Source organism: Nematolebias whitei, chromosome 3 (assembly GCF_014905685.2).
Source record: "Nematolebias whitei isolate Nwh7 chromosome 3, NemWhi1, whole genome shotgun sequence".
In the NCBI taxonomy this organism is placed as follows: Eukaryota; Metazoa; Chordata; class Actinopteri; order Cyprinodontiformes; family Rivulidae; genus Nematolebias; species Nematolebias whitei.
Window position 1 is genome coordinate 44,595,016 of NC_056500.1, and position 9,136 is coordinate 44,604,151.

The following is a 9,136-nucleotide window of genomic DNA, read 5'->3' on the forward strand; positions in this document are numbered from 1 at the left end:
GGGGGGGGGGGGGGGGGGGGGGGGGGGGGGGGGGGGGGGGGGGGCGCATCGGTGTACAGATTGTTTAGGTTGATTTATATATGAGGTGACAGTTTTAAAGTCCAATGTTCAAAATGTTACTAAAACATTTTCATTATTTAGCTGCGCGTAAAATTCTAGCTGCATTTTTTTCCACCAACATTATTTTGTTAATTTTCTCACTTTCCTCACAGTTTGCTAAATCACCTCTGTGTTGTGTGCTAGCTTAATGCTATGTTAGTACCAGCAGTTGTTGACCAGTGGGGGGCAGGGTTAGGTTGTGTGAGAGAAGCACAGTGCTATGTCTGTAGCATCTTAGCTAGTGCTAGGGCACCAGTGGCTTAGTGCTACGTTAGTGCTGGCAATTAGAGCCGTCATTTCTAACCCGAACTCGAAACCTGGCCAGGACCGGCCCAGATTAGGGCCGGGCCGTTATAATGTGATTAATTGGTAGGGCAGGCCGGTCTCGGGCTTTTAATTAGGTCAGGATCAGCCACGATCCAATTATATGATAGCATGGCCTGCCATACTTTCACCAGCCGCACCCGGCCATTTCACTGCGAGCTGACCGGCCTTGAAAAAAGTCAAAAGTTCAGTTAGCTTCAGATGGGACTATACTGCCAGGCAGCGATCTATCGCCCAAATGGACGTGGATTCTGCCACTGAACTCAGCAGATGCGCGCGGCCGATGACCCAAACAGGTGAGATCCCAAAGCAGACGCGTGTGTCATAGCTGTCCACTTGTCTCAGTAATTCAGAAGAATGCAGCAGAAACAGGGTTTAAATGCTTTTTTATGACCATGAAAGGACAAACACCTCTCAGCTTCGAATCTTCTGCCGCTTTTATTCAGCAGCGCGTCCCCGACCATTAATAACTAATTAAAAATGTTTTTTTTTTGTTCGGGTTCGTACCTGTAATTACTTTTAATTCGTCGGGTTGGGTGGGGTTTGGAAATTATGACTGCGGGCTGGGGCCGGGTTGGATCAGATTTTTTGGGCCCGAATGCAACTCTACCGGCAGTTGTTGACAGGGGACACAATGTGTCTCCCCCACATTACAAATGCTTCTGACACCAATGTCTTAAATGCTATGTCAAAATGTTTACATTTTCATGAAATAGGATTTGAATTAAAGTTACTTAATTAGCAGCTGTTTGAGCTCTTCACATGTTTCTAATACCGGTTAATGACGACACAGCAAAGGCTGCGTTCCATGCCCCAGAAATTTAAATAAAACATAATACTTCACATTCAGATTAAATTATGAGTCAAAACATCATTCAAAGATGACTGGACTATCCCTTTAAATAATATGGAGTTTTATTACTCTACCTTACTTGTAAATGTAAAAAAAAAAAAAAAAAAAAAAATGTAAATATTGTTAAAAGGAGATGAAGAAATGGGTTGAAATGAAAAGATAGCCTTCCTTAAATGTATGCATATAGCCTGCTGCTTTGTAGTTTGAAGTTTGAACTCAAATCATCTTGTGATGAGAAACCACAGAGTTCTAGGTCTTTGGATCAAACTTTGTAAATGCTGCATCTCACGTGACAGATGTAAGAAGTTACATGAAGGTGACACTCGATGTAGTTACTACTAATATTTACTTCAATGTCTGTAAATTTGAGTGTAGCCATTTTTGTGTTGGGAAATGTCGATTAGCTCTGGGGCTTATCTTGAACTGGTGTGAAGCTTGTTAGCCAAGATTGAGTGCCACAAGGTTGTTTGAGCCCACGCTCCTCAACGAAAGGGAAAAATGAATTTTAACTGAAGTTGATAAAGTCAGTTAAAGGTTGTCGAGTTTTTAAATGTCCTCCGCAGCGTTTGTTTCCAAATAACAAGACTCCAGGGTGTGTTCTGAGCTGTAACATTCTGCATAGTTGGGAGGGTTAGTGGATTTGACAGTTCTCCAAGTGTCCCATGGCCCTGAGTTCAGCAAACACACTCCAGACACAACAGTGACAGCTGGAGGTGGGATAAATAAAAACAGTGTATCCGGCTCCATTACAGGCAGCAGTTCAGACAACATCCCAGTCGTCTTTGTGCAATAACACCAAACATGCGGGGGCAAACACACGCTGGATTTTTCTCACACATTCACTCCTTCACACTTACTGTATCCACTGCTGCGAGGGCAGCAGATGGAAAAACGAGGGAGGTGAGAAGATGGGGAAAGCACCGCGGAGGAGAGGAAATGCTTTTGGACTTGGCCCGTTAGCAACCAGCATTCCTCTGACAGGTGTAGCATGTTTACCAAACAAACAAGCGCCATCGATGTCAGAGAAATGAGAAAGGGGACTTGACGTTGTGCAACCTCTGAAAAGAAGCCCCCTCTCCAGGCTGGCATATTTGTAAGAGCTTTAACGGTATTTCAGGGCAGAAGAGAAGATTGCGTGCCACACCAAGACTGCAAGAGTGTCTCGCAGAATTTGTCTTATGTTACTTGCCCCGAGCATCCCAGGCAGCTCTGGTTGTTAGCCAGGGCCATCCGGGGTCACTGGTACTGATAGGCAGTTTTTAAGCCTCTCACTTTGCTGATCAGTTTCCACTTGGGGGCACAAGGAAACACATTTCACATCACAATCAAACAAAATAACCACTTGGACCTGTCGGGCCAGACATGAAAACTTCCGCTGGGAGATAGAACGGCCTTGACCTCCAAGGAAAACCACTTAGAGTCAGACTTTTCCTGCAGCAGACAACACATTAGCAAGATAATTGGTATATTGATGAATTTAAGGAATAGGCTGGTTGTATTAAATGATGTTCTGTTAATATTTAGTTCTGTATAAGCTGTGATATGAATCATAGAGTACAGAGTGTGTCTTCATCCAGGCTAAGCTAATAGCTAGTCAAATGGGGATCTGTCGTTTTATCCTTTTTAAGGTTAAAAAAAAAACCAACGTTCATCCATCCATCCATTTTCTTTACCCGCTTGTTCCATTTTGGGTCACGGGGGTCGCTGGTGCACATGTGCAGCAATCACTGTGCGAGGGGCGGGGTACACCCTGGACGGGTCGCAAGTCCATCACAGGGACACATAGAGACAAACGAGACAAACAAACATTCACTCTCTCTCTCACACCTAGGGACAATTTAGAGTTACCAATCAGTCTAACATGCATGTTTTTGGTCTGTGGGAGGAAACCGGAGTACCCGGAGAAAACCCACGCATGCACGGAGAGAACATGCAAACTCCACCCAGAAAGGCCCCTGGACCGGGGTTTGAACCAAGGACCTGCTCGCTGAGAGGCAGCAGCTCTACCAGTTGCGCCACCGTGCTGCCCTTCATTCATTCAACCTTTATTTATACAGGTTAATCCCACTGAGCCTCGGGGACTTATTTACAGTAGAGACCTGAACGTACTGTAACAGAGAAAGCTATATATATGGGTTGACATTAAACCTCTACACTTCTGCATGTCACCGTTTGTTTAGCTTGTTGCTGGTTCCTTGTTCAGACAGCTGTTACTACATGAATATATGTACGTGTAATGTATAAAGAACATTAACGTGCCCTGATGGTGCCAAGGCTGCTGAATGCATCAGTTTGCCTGATGAACTGTAATCAGTGCAAAAGTTTATTCATCTCAGTGTCAGACTGATACAGTCGCAGCCTCACCATCAGCGTCCGGCCGCCCATCCATGGTCTGCAACACGCATTTATATAACAAACGTACAAACCTCCTTCAGTTGAGAAAACAGCAACAAACTGTTTATTATGAACGCAATATTTTTTCATAACTGCGTGCTTTTTTTTTTTTTTAAAGCTGCTTTATAATCCCTAAAAATTACAAAAAGAGGTCCTTATTAGTAGAGGTTGACAAGTGTGTTTTTTATGGCCCCTGCCAATATTTGTAAATCTGGAGAGTCATTTTTTTTTTCTTCTGGCTGCTCCTTTCTGCAGGGCTTGCCACTGCGAGCAAGCTCGCGTGAAGATTTGGAAATTATTTTACACCAAATGCTCTCCATGATCGACCGCAGACCATTGAGTAGCCCACATGTGTGAGGCAGGGGCAAGAATGGAGGTGGGGTTGCGGGTTTAAAGGGCCTTGCTCAAGAGCCCACAGTAGGGAAAATGATGATAGAGGCTGGTGCTTCATCTTTCCCACCCAAATTTTGATATTCCGGACAGCAGATTAAAACCAGCAACTGTGCAATCATTGGTCCGCCTTCTCTAACTTCTGCACCACCACTTCCCCCAGACGTCAATACTGCTGTCTGGTACAAACAAATATGCAAACAAACAAAAAAACAAAACAATTCTGGCCAATATTTATTTTTCCGTCTTGATTAATTAAAACACGTACATTTAACAACACTTCAAACTTGGATGCTTAAGTTCTATACATGAAGGAGCATTCTTGCTGTATAAGAAACAAACAGGGAGCTGGTTATAACTGCTGCTGCTTCGTCATCATTCTACTGGTAATGGTGGTGGATGGGTTAAATGAAGAGAGCCAGTTTCACCATTGTATGGGAACATACAATGATGACAATACATACACATTATTATTATTATTATTATCATTATTATTATATTATTATTATTATTATTCAAAGGCCTGTCACAATAACAAATTTTGATGGGCAATTGTCTCAGAAAATATTGCGATAAACGATAATATTGTTTGAAATTTGACAATAATTAGTAATTATTGTCAAATTTAAGAAGAAATGTTTGTGAATTTGTTTTGCATGTAATACATGTTTTTGACCACCAGATGGCAGTATAAGACAGTTTGAACAGAAGGATGGATAGTGAGGGAGCAAGCGTGGCTCTTTTAGAAAAATGGGAGGGCGGCCCCATGACGTGACATGGGCTGTCTCTTCGGTTCTCAAAGTGGCATACGCTCGGTGCAGTTTGAGCTCTTTAGCATAGCATTTTTCACACAAAACTTTTAACAAAAAATGAGTAAACAAGTTCTCAGCTTCTTTTTGCAGAGAAAAACTTTTTACACGAAGGCACGGGTTTCAACTGTGAATTTTGGAGCTTCGACAAGACGGAGGTCTTTTCCTCCGAGAACTGTTAGCTTAGCTCGTAGCTTAGCTGCTTTTAACGATCCAAAAATGCAATTTTGGATCGTTAAAACAGATTTTAAAGAGAAAGGGAGGAGTCAGTGAAGATCACCGGAGTTGAGCCTTTTGTCATCCAGTGTCTTCAGTAGAAAGAGAGAGACGTGAAGAAACAATAAAGCCGATAAATGAAAATCTAGTTGATAATTTTCATTTATCATGCGATTAATTGATTTTTTGTTTATTGCGACAGGCCTAGTTGGTAATCAGATAATTAAGCACAGACATGGTTGATTAATGATTTTCTTAAAAGTGACAAATATCAGCCACTGAAACTGATTGTCCTTTACCTAACCTGCAGAAAGACGTCTGTCCATTATTCAATATTTTGTCCTCTTTAACTGATGTCACGGCTAAACCCAACAGTTCCTGCTCCATTCGCACTTTGCTAAAATGTCTTGATGACATCAAGGCACGGATGACTTCAAGCTTCTTAAGTTTTAATAATCAGAAAACTGAGGTCATTGTGTTCAGCCCTAGCTCTACAGCTGTCTCTGATTCTGTAAATCTGGACTCCCTTCAGCCACATCTAAACCAGTCTGTTACAAACCTCAGGATGGTTTTAGACTCTGACTTTAAGTTTAATAAACAGATTAACTCTGTTCTTCAAACAAGCTTCTTCCAGTTAAGGCAGATAGAGAAGCTTAAGTCAGTGTTGACCAGATCTGACCTTTAAAAATGAGTCCGTGCCTTCATTACAACTTGACTAGACTACCATAACTCACTTTATGTTGTCAGTCAGGTGTCCCTTTCACGTCTCCAGCTTGTCCAAAATGCTGCAGCTTGCCTTTTAACAGGAACTCATAGGTTTGAGCATATTTCACCGGTTCTGTCCTCCCTTCACTGGCTCCCTGTATGTGTCAGAATTGATTTTAAAAGTCTCCTATTGATGTTTAAGTTCAGGCAGCACGGTGGCGCAACTGGTAGAACTGCTGTCTCCCAGCGAGCAGGTCCCTGGTTCAAACCCCGGTCCTGAGGCCTTCCTGGGTGGAGTTTGCATGTTCTCTCCGTGCATGTGTGGGTTTTCTCCGGGTGCTCCGGTTTCCTCCCACAGACCAAAAACATGCATGTTAGACTGATTGCTAACTCTAAATTGTCCCTAGGTGTGAGTGAGAGAGTGAATGGTTGTTTGTCTCGTTTGTCTCTATGTGTCCCTGTGATGGACTTGTGACCTGTCCAGGGTGTACCCCGCCCCTCGCACACTGATTGCTGGACATGGGCACCAGCGACCCCCATGACCCAAAATGGAAGAAGCGGGTAAAGATAATGGATGGATGTTTAAGTTCATTAAAGTCCTTGCACCCTCATACCTCTCCAACCTTCTTCATCCTTTAGTTGATGTTTTTCTTAGTTCATATCTTAGATCTTATTACTGTTTTTCTTTTACATTTTATTGTGGGATGTAACTGGGACCCTGCGTACATAATCTCGTTCCACCACATGTACCACATGAGGTGCGAATGACAAATAAATCTCTCTGACTGTGACTCTGATCTGACCAGCTGCTTTTGGCCGTACCAAAAACCAGTCTGAAGCTCAGAGGAGATCGGGCGTTTTCAGTCGTGGGCCCTAAACTCTGGAACAATCTGCCCATCAACATTCAACAGGCCACTCCCTGTTTTTAAATCTCTCCTGAAAACACACCTGTACACACTGACATTTAACTCAGGGTGATCTGATTTAGTATTTCATTGTTTTTCTGATTGTGCTTGTGTTTTCATGTTTTTATTTCTGATGCTGTAATTATATCTTGGTTTTTTTTTTTTTTTGGTGCTGTGATTGTTTTGTTAAGCACTTTGGTAACAGTTCCTGTTTTAAATGTGCTTTTTAAAAAATCTGACTTGATGGCTAATAAGGTACTAACACCCATCCATCCATCCATTATCTTTACCCGCTTCTTCCATTTTGGGTCACGGGGGTCACCGGTGCCCATGTCCAGCAATCACTGTGTGAGAGGCGGGGGACACCCTGGACAGGTCTCCAGTCCATCACAGGGACACATAGAGACAAACAAGACAAACAACCATTCACTCTCTCACTCACACCTAGGGACAATTTAGAGTTACCAATCAGTCTAACATGCATGTTTTTGGTCTGTGGGAGGAAACCGGAATATTCGGAGAAAACCCGAACATGCACAGAGAGAACATGCAAACTCTACTCAGAAAGGCCCCTGGCCGGGATTTGAACCAGCAACCTTCTCGCTGAGAGGTAACAGCTCTACCAGCTGCACCACCGTGCTGCCCAAGATACTAACAATTGATAATAATTTAAAATAACTCTACTTCAGAAATCCTTGAACTATCCCATCGTCAATGGTTTAGACGAGTAAAGCTTTGAATTCCAGATTAGACCAAACGAGAAAAAAAAAATTGGTGAAATAAAGTTTGTTTTTTAACAAATTCACCAGTTTTTAGGAGTTTTCAAAACAAACCCACACATCATTCCTCATTAGTGCTCAGTCGTGTCAGTCAGTAGACAGACACTGTAAGTTGATTACTCTGATGTTCTGCTGCTGGAGAAGAACTGGAGTGAAGCACAAACAATTTTATCTGCCCAGAGGCGAAACCTACCTCTGCAGAGAAGAATGCAGCTGTGAGCTTTCCGAGTAATTTATCTTGGCCGTGTTGACTAAGTCCTGATGTGCACTTCAGGTGAGCTGATCTGTGAGAAGAATTTCATCACAACATTCAGAGAAAAAGCAACAAACCCATTCACTTCATTTTATATTTACTCAGTGCTGCGCTTTAGCCTGTTTCTACTTATCTGAATAATCCATCTCGATATGAAGTGAAATCATATAATTAGGAAGGAAATCATTTGTGTGTTAGCAAAATATCCCATGAACCACTGTACAGAAGTTAACCTCCCAGACGGTAATCATTGGATGCACGTCTACAACTGAATTCAGTTTGGAGTCAGTCTGATTCAAGATGGCTGCCACGACTAAATGACCTTAGCAAACACAACAATGATTATAACTCGTTTGCTTTTTCAAACTTTGCGTGACATTTCGGTGTAGTTGAAGCTGAGAGTCATTCCCAACATGCACTCCGAGCACTAAAACAACGCACGACATGTTTGTTAAAAACTTTTGAGTGGAAAGCAGCAGAATAAAGAGAATTAATTCAAACAAAAAAGATACACCACTTTCATTTCTCTCTATTTTATAGCTGCACAAATCATATTAAATGATTAATTTAATGTAAATAGGAAAAAGACATATTACCGAACCTGCTAAAATGTATGAACTTTATTTAGCACTGATATTTTTGAGTGTTTTGAGTGATTTTGCAATCATTTTCTTATTTACTTGCAGCTGTACATGTCAGTTTATGGTAAAACCTGTTTGTTTCTAGTTGTTATCAATTAATACTTGTTGCCTTTTTATTATTTTCTGTAATTTTTGGTTTATTTAGCTTTTACAGTAATTTCTCTCACCTTTTCTGTTTCAGACATGTTTTTTCCATCAATTGTGTTATTTTATTTACCCCTATTTGTAGTTTATTTTTTATTTTTTTGGCTGTAGTTTTGTATTTGTGGTCAATTTGCATCTCCTTGTGGTCACTCCCTGGTAGTTTGACAGCGTTTGGAGCACTTTAAGTCGTGTCTCAGCTGAGAGTTTAGGATCATCATGTCATCTTGAGAATAAAGCAGAGCATTAACTCAGTTGTTCTACCTTCAGGGCTGAACATAATGATCCCTGGTGGAAAAAAGAAAAAAGATCATGTGAGGACAAAGGTGAATCATTCCAAGAAACACACCCTTCTGTCTTCTGCACGCACATCTAAACTCATATTTATCTCAAATGGGAGCAATAAAAAAAACTATGCAAACTTATGTATAGAAATAACCAAAGAGGCATTTATTTACCAGCTGCTAAAAGGATGAAGTTTTTGCTCGTGTATCTGTGTGTTCTTGTGTCTGAAAGTTAGCTAAATATTACATGAGTCACTGAAAAAAATCACTGTAATGCCACTTTGACTGTTGATATGTGCTGCTGATATCATGCTGCTGATTTATATCATGCTGCTGATTTATA